The sequence below is a fragment of the Cheilinus undulatus genome, linkage group 11 (genome assembly GCF_018320785.1).
Source record: "Cheilinus undulatus linkage group 11, ASM1832078v1, whole genome shotgun sequence".
Taxonomy (NCBI): Eukaryota; Metazoa; Chordata; class Actinopteri; order Labriformes; family Labridae; genus Cheilinus; species Cheilinus undulatus.
This window is the reverse complement of record NC_054875.1, coordinates 43,050,054-43,061,914: the sequence shown is the minus strand read 5'-3', so window position 1 is coordinate 43,061,914 and position 11,861 is coordinate 43,050,054.

Sequence of the window (11,861 nt, the reverse complement as noted above, 5' to 3'; positions counted from 1 at the left end):
ATCAAATGTTAAAATGAGACATTTTACTATTTCATGAAAAATATTGTCTCATTTTGAAAATATCAGCAGCAACAGAATCTCAAAAAAGTAGGGACAGGGCAACAACAAGGCTGTAAAAGTAATGGAAAACAGATTTGGGAGCATTTTGCAACTTATTAGATTAACTGGCAACAGGTCAGCAACATGACTGGGTATAAAAGCAGCCTTTAAGAGAGGCAGAGTCCCTCAGAGGTTCACAAATGTACGGAAAAACTGTGTTCAGAAATGGTGGAACAATGCTAGAAAACAATCCTCAGCATAAAACTGCTAAGACTTTGAATATCCCACCATCTACAGATTCAGAGAATCTGGAGTAGTCTCTGTGCTCAAGTGACATGTCTGGATGTCAGCATTGCTTGTGATCTTTGGGCCTTCAGGCCCACTGCATTAAAATCAGGCAAGATTCTGAACTGGAGAGAACCTCCTCTGGCTTCCTCCCACCCCCAAAAACATGCTCATTAGGTCAATTGGTGACTCTAAATTGCCCGTAGGTGTGAATGTGGGCGTGCCTGCTTGTCTGTCTCTATATGTCAGCCCTGCGATTGACTGGCAACCAGTCCAGGGTGTACCCCGCCTCTCGCCCAATGACAGCTAGGATAGGCTCCATCCCCCCCACGACCCAGAACGGAATAAGGGGTATAGAAAATGGATGGAAGATTCTAAACTGGAAATCACTGCATGGGCTCAGGAACACTCTTAGAAATCATTGTCTGTCAACACAGTTTGCCATGCCATCCACAAATACAAGTTAAAGCTGTATTATGCAAAGAAGAAGTCATATGCAAACATGATCCAGAAACCCAAAGCATCCTCTGGACCAAGGATCATTTAAACTGGCCTGGCCACTGTTCTGTCCAGACAACCTCTTTTTAAGCATGGCTTAACAGTAGAAGAGTCCAGGTGCTGAGCTGGCCTACTTGCAGTCCAGACCTTTCACCAATTAGAAACATTTGACACATCATTAAAAGAAAAATCCAGTAAAGAAGGCCCAGGACAGTTGGTCAGTTAGAATCCAACATCAGACAAGAATGGGACAACATTCGTCTCCCAAAACTCCAGCAACTTGTCTCCTCACTTCTGAGATGTTTACAGACTGTTGTTAAAAGAAGATAACCTTGTAAAGCAGATGGATACGCCCGTTTCTGTGTTTTTCACTGGTGAATCCATCTTGCAAAGCTCCTGTCTGAACAGTTTGGACCCAGTTAGAAAGTGACAGAACCAATCAGCGATGAGGGGCAGTACTTTTCAGGCGTGGCAGAGTCTGTGTATGAGAGGTTGTGTTTCACACATCCATCTGGTTAAAAAGAAGAGGGAATGCTGCACAATGGCGAACATGTTCCTGTCCCCTTTTCTGTGACGTGTTGCTGCCATCAAATTCAAAATGAGCTATGGTAAAATGTCTCAGTTTTAACATCTTATATGTTGTATATTGTATTTTGAATATGGACTTATGAGATCTAAAATTGTTGCATTCATTTTCACAATGTCCAAACTTTTTTGGAGGTCTATCGATCGCTGTAATGTGATTGTTTGTTGCACATTCTTGCTCACTTTGCTTTAAGTGTGGCAGAGTATCGTCTGACTTCCTTGAAAGCTCATGGTGTACCATCTTTTTTGGAGCCTGGAGGTGCTTTGTAGTGTGGCTGTTGAGGAAAAAACTCATTACTATTAACTTAATGTTGCTTGTTGTTTTATTCTCTGTGTTTCCATGTGCTATACTTTGCAATTTGTTTTATTTCTGGGCCCTTTCCAAAAACTTTTGAAAGGCTCCTTTTCATGTGTCTCTGTTTTGCTGTGGTTCTGTTGGATTGGTTCAGAATTTTGATGAATAAAATAAATCAAATCAAATAAAAACTATAGTTATATCATTAAAAAAGTTTGTGCTCTCCAATAGCAAAGTTTCTTTTCCATCAACACATATTGGAGTTGCTGAGTAGAAGTCCTAGTTTAGCTCATGTAAGTGGAATGTGCTGGATTTTGGTACAAACACTCGACTAGAGCTGCCTTCCTGGAGGACTACTCATCATGAAGCTTGTTCTCGTTTACAGCGGGTGCAACAAGTGAGGCTGTTTTGAAGCACTCTGTGGAGGTGTGTTGTTGCTTTAAAGATTTAGAGAGGGAAAATCAGCATCATACTCAAAAGCTGCTCATTTAGTTGCTTTCTCCGAACAACCCTGCCATCTACTGATGATGGAGCTTAGACTGTTCCAGCCTGATCAACCTGGGCCCATGCACCTTTCCTCTGAGCCTGGCTCTTTCTATCAACTGCAATTATTCCCTCGATGGCAGCAACTGTAAGCAAGTGCTTCTGATAACTGGTAATGAGTCTTTCACATTGCTGTGGAGGAATTTTGGCCCACTTTTCTTTGCAGAATTGTTTTTATTCAGCCACAGTGGAGGGTTTTCCAGCATGAACAGCCTGTTTTAGATCAATCCACAGCATCTCAATCAGACTTAAGTCCAGTTTTGACAAAGCCACTCCAAAAGTTTTATTTTGTTTTTTCACGCCATTCAGAGGTGGACTTCCTGCAGCATAACCTGAGTGCATTCGCAGCTCCAGGTCTGCAGAGATGATGGCTGAGCATTCTCCTTCAGGATTTTGTAGTAGAGAGTAGATTCATGGTTCTAATTAAGGCAAGTGGTCCAGGTCCTGAAGCAGCACAGCAGCCCCAGACCATCACACTACCACCACCATGTTTGACTGTTACCATGAAGTTCTTTTAATGTGATGCTGATTTACTTTTACACCAGATGTAACAACACACACCTTCCAAAAACGCTCCATCCAGAACATCAAGATCATCGAGGGGCTCTTTAAGCTGAGGATGTTAACAGAAGCGATCATGCTCGACTGTGTTGTGAAGCTGCTGAAGAACTATGACGAGGGGTCTTGGAGTGTCTGTGCAGGCTGCTCACCACCATCGGCAAAGACTTTGACTTTGAAAATGCCAAGCTGCTGATGGATCAGTATTTCAATCAGATGGAAAAAATCGTCAAGGTGATCCGACAAAAGTTTAACATTTGTCAGTCCATGGAATATTTTCCCAAAGTCCTGGGGATCATCAGGATGTTTTAAGTCAAATGTGAGACAAGGCTGCACGGTGGCACAGGTGGCGCTGTTGCCTCAACGCAAGAAAAGTTCCTGGATCGTTTCCTGGTCACGGCCTTCTGCGCAGAGTTTGAATGTTGGGAATGAATGTGTGGGTTCTCTCTGAGTACACCAGCTTCCTCCCACCACCAGACATGCTCATTCAATTAACTGGTGACTCTAAATTGCCCGTAGGCCTGAGTGTGAGCGTGCCTGGTTTTCCGTCTCTATATGTTTATTGACTGGCAACCATTTCCAGGGTGTACCCTGCCTCTCACCCAGTGACTGCTTGGATAGGCTTCCGCCACCTGCGACCCCAAATGGGATAAGTAGTGTAGAAAATAGGTGGACGGATAGAGATGAGTCTTTGTCTTCTTTTTGGTCAGCAGTGGTTTTGGCCTTGGATTTCTCCTATGGATGCCACCTTTGCCCAGTTTTTTCTTATTGTGGAATCATGAACTCTGACCTTAACTGAGTCAAGTAAGGCCTACACACTTCAGATGTTCTGGGTTCTTCTGTGACCTCCTGGATGAGTCACTGATGTGTTCTTGGAGTCATTTTGGTAAGCTGGCCACTCCTGGGAATATTCATTATTGTTCCAAGTTATCCCCATTTGTGGGTAATGGCTCTCACTGTGGTTCTCTGGAGTTCCAAGTAGAAATAAAGGTCATACTCACACAATTTATATTTTTCCATCAACATACTCCCCAGAGGATGCATCTTTTTGTCCTTTTATTCATTTTGAGCAAATATCAACCCCATTCCTTTCAGGGGGGAGTAAACGCTAACACTTCAGATATCAACAGGCTTTAAACTATGGCATAAATCATGCTCACTGAGAGCAGAATCCTAAAGGAAAACATGTCAGTATCATTTTATGTATACACCAGCTCCATCCATTTCAACGATATCCCTTTAAGATTGGAGTTGATATGATTCTTGTCCTCATCTTTGTTGTGATCCAGATTTTATTCTCTGCAACAAAGTAACTTCAGGATGTCCCAAAATAACAAAATGAAAGTGATCCTCCAAAATGACCTTCCCGGTAACCACCCTCAGGCTAAAAAACAGATAAATAAGAATAGAACAAAAGAGACGCCAAAAGAATATCTAAACGCTGCGCTGTCCATTGGAGGATAAACTCTTCTGATGTTAGTATTTAGGATTTCAGTATTAGAGCTTTTTCTCATGTTCCCTCCTCAGGCCACATTTATTTTCCCTGCATTGGAAAAGAAATAAAGATTTATGACTCATTTCCTGGGCTCTTTTGGTTCTTACCAGCCTTTAGTTTGTTTCCAGTATGAAATATTACAAAGAACACCCTGAGTGAGCTTTAGAGGGACACTTCTTCATGTCTATCACCGATTATTCCTCGTTTGTATATTGTTCAAACTGACCCCATCACTCTTCCAGATGTAAAATATGTCTAGACAACTTTCTGTTATTATTCAGTGTAAATTTAAAAGTGTAGACTGCAGCATATAAAGAGATCTTTTTGTCTGTCTGAGATCCTTTATTTCCACTATGAAAATGACCTGATTCTAACTTCGAGGTGAGACAATTGCTATTGACTGCTTACAGTGTGTGAAGTGTCTGAGCAGCTACAGAGAGGGAGGCGTGACTGGGATTGAAATAAAGAGAGATTATCATAAAATAAAATTTGAAAAGAGACACTCTTCCTCTGCTCGTGTGTATTTCAGGCTTTCAATAAGAAGTCTTATCTCTCCTAATTTGAGGAAGTTTGACGAGATAACCAAAGCATAATGTGATCCTGGATATTCAGAACAATTACTTCACAATCGCTGATTAAAAGAGGAGTGATATGTTTGAAGAAACCACATCCAGGTAGCTTAAAACTGCTGCTCCTGATGTTTTGTTGAAGAGGGTCAAAATGTCACAAAATCTGCATGAATGCGTCTCTGAATCTCACTAATGACGAACGAACAAGAAATATTTTTGTGGCTACTGTTGCATGCAAAAGAGAAATGAGTCTTCATTCATGTGCAAATTAGGAGATACTCATCAGAAATGGAAAGTTGGGGTTTTACTTTGAAAACTACAAAGCGGAAGGGTGAGAGCTCATCAGTGCTTACCCACTTTTTTGGCAGCTCTGGTTCAGGAAGTAAATTCGCCTTTCAGGTTACCATTAAGCCGGGTGTACACTGTGTGATTTTCCTCCGATTCAGCCATGAAGTTTGAGCTGAATGACTCACTCTGAAGTCAGGCTGACTTTCAGTCGGATCGGGTGTCGTTTGTCTTGCTGTGTACAGGAGGGTTTGACAGCCGACCACGGCCCGACTATGACCTGACAACATGCTTCCGACTGGTCAGAAAGATTTCTGGCATCTTTGATATTTTGGTTTTACGACTCTTTTACAACACTTCACATTGAGAGCAGAAACGGGAGCAGAATAAACAACTTTGGGGAATTGTTTTCCTTGTAAACTGTCAGACAACGTCCTAAATTTCCATGACAACAGCTAGAATGACTTTCTGATGCACCCCCTTACTACATTGGATCTCAGGCCCCGTCCACATGGAAACAAATTCAAGTGTATAGGCTAAAGTTTTTTTGTCGGATTTGCATTTCATCCACATGGAAATGGTGTTTCAGGTGACTGTAAATAATACTTTTTGAAACTAGGTCCCAGAGTGCATAAATCCATATAAGACTACCTTTTCATCTCTGTATGGATGCCTATCTGCATCTTTCTGGAAACGATTACATCACACAGAGCATAGCTCTCTTATGGCGCCTGCGCAGGTCCGGCCAAAACAATAATGGCTGACTGCAGGGTTGTGTTCGTGCTGCAGAAGCTACTCAGCTTGTTATGGCTTTTACAGCAAAATCTGATGCTCCTTTACCACCACCGCGAAATGCATAAACCATATTCTTAGATCCAACGCAGAGAACAACCAGAAGGGCAACTAGATGAAAGTTTGTGTTAGTTTTCTGGGTTTTCCGTGATATAATTCTTTTACTTTGGTGCATTTCCGTGGCAGCGTTACAGCGCCACGTACAGGCTTGGCATATGTACTACAGCATTTTCAGTCGTTTCAGTGGTTCCTGAAACGACTCTGTCTTTACAGAAAACTTCTCCAAAACGAAACGGCAATATATCGTTTTCGTCTCCGTGTGGACAAGGCCTCATTAGTCGGTCAAACGGTCACAGAGAAAAGATGATGCAATAGATGAAGAAAAGTCAGTTCCAGCATGAAAACCCACAGGCATTAATATATCATGTATCTGTCGAAAAAAATGACTCACTAATGGTGGTAGCAAAAAAAAAATCCAGGGATAAAGATCTTTGATTCACTCATTCTGATATTTTCTGATTTTTTTAGATTATTTTTAGATCCATACTCTGAAAAGCATGTCACGAACTCAAACCTTGCACAATGAGTCCAACCAATTTGTCTGCATTATGCACAAAACTCGTAGAATGTGTCCAGTTGTTACCTTGGCCACGGAGGTTATGTGAACGACAGGGTTTGTTAGTTTGTTTGTTAGTTAGCAACATTACTCAAAAAGTTATTGATGGATTTTGATGAAATTTTCAGGAAATGTCAGACATGGCATAAGGAAGAAGTGATTAGGTTTTGGGAGTGACCTGGATCACTGTCTGGATCCAGGAATTTTTTTAAAGGATTCTCTACTATTGTGAGATAGGGCTAATGGCGGAGGTCTGCACTCTCCGAGTGCTTTTCTAGTTTTGAACTGCAAAAAGAATAATGGAGTGAAGATGATTCTGTGGCTCTTAAACTCCTTAAAAATCACACTGGGTCCATCCATCCAGACAGAGAGCTTCGTACGGCACCAGCTCGTACGTCAGAGAGCTGTTCTAGGCTGGAGAGATGGAGAGTAACTTTTGAATTCTTTCTTTGTTACATGGCTGATTACAACCTGACACACTATGATTATGTTACACAGTTGATATTCACATAAAATACAGGCAAGTTACTGTGTTTAAGATGAACACTTACGGAAAAAAAAAGTGTGCAAAGGCCTCCACAATGAAAAGCACCAAAATCAGCTTCATAAAAGTAAAATAACCTGTTTACGTACTGTTTCCATGTGAACTCAAAGTTCCCCTGTTATGTTGTGATCTCTCCTTTCTAGAAACGCTCCAGAAACTCATCCAACCCATCCAGTTGGTCAAACAAACTTTGGTGCCCACACAACACTGTGGATACAGAGTATGTGGAATTTGCAGGTAAACATGAGATTCTTCCTTCACTCTTTGTAACTGACTCAAATCTCTAATTGCATGTTATTCATATTAAAGGTGAATCTCCTATTTATTTAATTAGATCTGAATCTGAATGCTGGTCAACATAAAACTTCTACTATTGATATTAAATAAGTGTAATTGTGCCATGTTTATCCTCCTTGTGACATAGTCAACCAATGTGGCAACAGGAGGCTCCGTAAACAGTTGAAGTTTTGAGAACAGCTTTATTACACTAACATATTTCAGCTTGTGGCCTCATCACATATGCATATTTTACCCATGTGGACATAAATGCAGTCATGTACATAAGTTGTAGGCATGCAGGGCACTAGGGGTTCATCACTGGGGTCTGATGTGCCACAACCTGGGGCTAGAGAGGCGGGACAAGGCCAGAGTCAAGCTTAGCATACAGTATGTTGACTCGTGTCGCTTGCCAAGCTCAACAGCATTTCTTTTGTTCACACATTTCCACCCCTCATGATACACCCAAGACTGTCAGAGGTTTTCGGGCCCTTGGGACATCCACAGCACGTCTGGGGGCTAGTGGCGACACTACTAGCCACCCAGATGGTACTCTAAACCATGCTTTCTCACCACATCCACTCCTAGCTTCGCCCTTAAGGTGTGACTTTATTTTTTCAGTTTGAAAATGCAAGGACATCCAGAGCATTACCAGGGTTGTGTCGGTTCTCCTTCCCACCTGCTGGTGGCCTACATGCAATGACACGTCTAACTTCAGCCTCAATTTTTCGCCCAAGCATGCCTAAAAGTTCTGCATAGGACCACATCTGCTAAAACAACCCAAGCATGGCTCTCCAGATATTTTCTTTCTATTTAGCTGAGACATGCATGCTGCTTGTTTAAAAGACAGGTAAGCCTTCTATCCTCTCGATTCTCGTCTTGTGGGGCATGGTGCCCACACAGGCAGTCTGAAAGCCTGGATTTTTTAACATGCAAACTAAAATGAAAATCAAAATATGACAATGCTGAGGCGCAGTCTTAAGCAGCAGTTAGCCAACTCAGTTCTCCAGAGATGTTGCTGTGGATGCTGTTTAATGCTTCGTGAAATAATTTGCAGACATCTACTACTGACATTTAAAGCTTCCTAAACTTTCCACCGCAATTATTGTTGTGGTAAAATTGTGGACTGGAGTATTGATTTAGTGCCTTTTTGCCATCCATACAGATCTTACCCAGCCAGCATGTCCATGTGGGCCCAGTATAGGTTGTAGGCGGGCTGCAAATATGGGTCCCACCTGGGTATATCTACGATTCCCATGAGCTCCACCTGTGATTGCCCAAGTGGGATGAACCCTTAGGATTGGGCCTATGTGGGCAATTTATAGGAGACCCATATCAGACCCTTTTCTAGAAGTCCACATAGGTCATCACAAGTCAGGCCACCATGGAACCTGCAGACCAACCCACATAGGACCCATATTTGCAGCCTACCTACAACCCATATGGGGCTCACATGGGCATGCTGGTTGGGTTTATTCCAGATTTTGTGGTAGTTTATTAGCTATGATTTATTCCTGTTGGCATTTTTTTCTCACCAAAAAAGGAAAAAGGGCATAAAAACCTTAAAGTATAATAAATTAAGGGATTAAATTTTGTGACAGTGCTATCCACTGCCTGTTAGGCAGCCCTTTGGCCTAAGGTGAATCATGTGACTAAAAACTCAGTTTTCATGCAGCACACAGCCAAAAACTGCTGGTTTGACTTTAACCCTGAGTCTAACCTTGACGGGATCATTCAGACATCACTCCATCATAACTGCTAAATAATCTATTCCATGTAAGAGCAAAGGGGGGGGGGGTTATTATAGCAATAAAAAATGGCTGGAGCGAAATGGAAACCTCTGGGGGGTGCTTTTTCACATTTACATGCACTTCGGAGACAAAGCGAGCCACAAAGAAAGTCTGATTCTATTCAGAGTTTGTACAGGGAGGCAGTGAGTTGGAAATAAAGTTGTATGAGGTGCAGTCAGTGATGGCGAGCAGCTGGATCAGTGGAAGAACTCAATAATGTAATGGTTTAATCCCTTAATGTCGAAGCTCTGTGACAGGCATGCCGAACAGCCTCTTGTTGAAGTGCATGTCCATGAATAAAAATGTTTTTCACCGAGCTCTCGTTGTCCTTCCATGAGTGGAGCCCAGAGTTTGCCCACGTTGTTTGTTTGGTTACCACAGCAACTTTTACCTTTTCATTCCTTCTTGTGACTTTTTGTTTCCACACAATGTGCAATCAGCTCTCAAGCACTCTTGGATGATTTTATCAAGCTGTGTTGGAGGATTGTGTGGTAATTCATACCATGACACATTCAAGGTGGCTTGATTAATGCTGCAGCGTGGACTTTTAATTTAAGTACTGTTAAAGACTTGAAGTTTGTATTTTGAAACTTTTTCTCAAGTGACTTTGCTTTTAGAAATTTACCAGAGTGCTTTTAAGGTGACAAATGTCTCTGATATGACTGGTTTGAGTTTCCAAACTCAAACCAGGGTCAAACTGGGTCAATCAGTGATCTATGGTTGGTGCTTCCATCCTGAATTTCTGTAGTCCACATGCCAAAGTGGAAAGACACTGAACCCCAATTTGCTTCCAAAGGCATTTCCATTAATGTATAAGTTGGTGTGTTTAGATGCAGTGAGAAGAAAATCAAATTTCTGTGATAGTCCAAATCAAATCTGACCGTTAAAAGTCATGAAAACATGTTAGTCCAATTAAAATTGTCTAATTATTTGAAGCTGGACTACACCAATTCAGTTGGAGATAGATTTTCTGTTGCATGTACACACTTTAAAGGGATATTTCAGTATTTTTTTTAAAGTGGAATTGTATGAGGTATTTAACAATGATAGTGGCACTAGCATCTTTTAATTACAGTGAGTGTTGCCCCTTCAAAGAAAGACATGCTGGAAGAAGCTAGGCTATACAGCGTAGCCGGCAGGTATACAATCTCCAAGTAATTTAACAAGTTTTAGGTAAAAATGGGCCAAAAAAACCAATGTTGGCTTAATTGCAAGCTATAGCCTACTGAAAAATTTTCTTCTGCAATTTTTTATTTTTATTTTTTTACCCAGAAAGCCTCAGAGAGTGATAAGTGTGCAGAGGGAGTATGTGGAATTTGAAGGTATTCCAGCCAAAAATGAAAAAAATCTTTTTTTTCTGGAAGTTGGTCTCACAAACTTGGACAATTTGGTTACTGATAGAGTTTCTGTGACATTTACACTTCCATTGGACTGGACTTTACTGGACTGGACTAGGCGTTCTGTGCTCCAAAGTCTCCACCCAGAAGTTGAATAGAGTAAATTCTAAGTAGGCCTGGGCGATATGGTCTAAATATCATATCACGGTAATTTTTTTGCCCTTTTCAGTAAGTAGTAGTCTGTAGTATTATATCATGGTAGTGCAACATAAAAAGAGATGATGCGTTTAAATGCATATTCAGAGACTACAACCCCCTTATTCCCCTTTAAAAACCTATGATGGCATACTTCATTCCTCTTTTGCTGAGGTGTGTGAAGCTGCTATTGAAAGCACTTCATTTCCTTATTGGGCATGTAAGAGCTAATAATGTGACAACGGCACATATTGTAACAAGAAAAATTTAATGTAAGACTGAAAATGTTCATACATATAGACCCCCTCCTCTTGGGCCTGTGTAAGCCTCTATGATACAGCCCAACAGTCCAGCTGACTTCATACAGACAATACCAGGACCTTAGGGGATTGGCTGGACCATGCCAAAGTCCAGCATTCTTGGAGAGTGTATTCATCCTTGTTAGCATCCAACAATTTTTCTGATTGTCTTTGCTGGTCCTCATTTACCACTTGACCTGATTTTCAGTGTATTTGTATAGTGCCCCTGAGAGATTGTGGATTAAAGGGGCTCTATGTAAGATTTTTGCTTTAAAACTTCCCACTTTTGAGTATATAATAGTGCGCACTTTATCCCGATGTGAAGAATGAGGCTCTTTATGTCTTCCTTATTTGCCTGTATAAGTCTGTGGAGTCATTTCTCTGTGGAGAATTCGGGCCGAATTCTGAACAAAAATATGTGCCCCTGGCCTGTCCACAATCCCCTCAATTACTCATTTTCAGATTTTCCCCTCATGATGTCAAGTGAGGAGTTAACCACGCCCCCAGGTTAAGTTGGCCCTCCCTGCTTGGAAGAAAGTTCCGCCCTCCTCTCCTGATCTTCCTCTCAGCTGGCAGCTGAAAGGAGGATCAGGAGAGCCACATCCATTTCCTGAGGGGGGCAGTAACAGTTTATAACCCCATATTTAATTGTCCTCAAACACCCTAAGCACATGCCTTTCAGCCATTTCAGCTTTGTCACCTCATCAAATACTTGGATTTGAAGTTTGCATGTTCAGTTCTGTTATGAGCCCTTATGAAGCATTGGCAAAGGATACCAAGCCCTGTTGTATATGTAATGTCCTCTGAAATTCGACCTCATGCACTTCCATTGAACCTCCCAAACCATTAAACTGCCTCTG